Source organism: Coenobita brevimanus, chromosome 115 (genome assembly GCF_032717465.1).
Source record: "Coenobita brevimanus isolate Jiangsu-jjx chromosome 115, ASM3271746v2, whole genome shotgun sequence".
Taxonomy (NCBI): Eukaryota; Metazoa; Arthropoda; class Malacostraca; order Decapoda; family Coenobitidae; genus Coenobita; species Coenobita brevimanus.
In genome coordinates, this window is record NC_137068.1 from 22,613,654 (window position 1) to 22,614,521 (window position 868).

Sequence of the window (868 nt, forward strand, 5' to 3'; positions counted from 1 at the left end):
GTAGACAGTTAAATAGTGTGCCGTAATTTTGATCTGTTACAAACAGAGTGGGAGTGATCATAGATAGGTAATTATAACTACAAAGAACAATAGGTCGTTATGATGGTGCTTATAGATAGCCCAGAGAGAGAGAGAGAGAGAGAGAGATGGGGACAGTAAGGTGACAGATAAGAGACAGTCTATTGGTGGAAACAGTTTTTAGATATTTTAGAGACAGTCGAGGACCCATGCAGATAGAGTTAGTGTAGAGTTGGATGCAGTTTAGGAACACTATAGAGACAGTTTAGAGACAGAATAAGCTGTTCAGAGGCGATATGATGGCTGGCATCTCGAGTGCCGGTGTAATTAAAATAGTTATAGTAATTCCCTGACAGTGTCCATATGGATACACAAAAATAAGAGGACAATTATAAACAAGTTTACCTAATATTTCACCTCCTATGCTTTTGTTCTTCTGCACCGTAATATTCCTGAAGTGAGAGAGGACGGCCATACCACGTTGAGTACACCGCTTCCCGTCCGATCAGCGAAGTTAAGCAACGTTGGGTCTGGTTAATACTTGGATGGGTGACCGCCTGGGAACACCAGATGCTGTTGGCATCCCTACGTGTCAAGTGGGGTTGGTGGAGGATTAGTGCCCCTCCCCGTAAAACAATTAACTCTAAGCCCTTGGCCACCCCGTCTGGGATACATGGCGTCTGGCAATGAATGAATGAATGAGAGAGGACTGGCAGGTTCACTGCCCACACATCATTCAATATGATGTATCAAGGAATGAAGTGATGGACTAACGCTAATTTTGAAGGAAACAGTGGAAATGTAGGCGAACTTTTGCCCTCGATTGTACAGTATTGAATAACGGATCTGG

The 868-nt window shown here is 43.4% G+C and overlaps 1 non-coding gene across 1 annotated transcript; it reads left to right on the plus strand.

Moving 5' to 3' along the window:
- Positions 1 to 481: 481 nt before the first annotated feature.
- Positions 482 to 600, plus strand: LOC145418656 (5S ribosomal RNA). Its single transcript, XR_013900723.1, has one exon. It is a non-coding gene; the product is annotated as a 5S ribosomal RNA (ribosomal RNA).
- Positions 601 to 868: the final 268 nt, after the last annotated feature.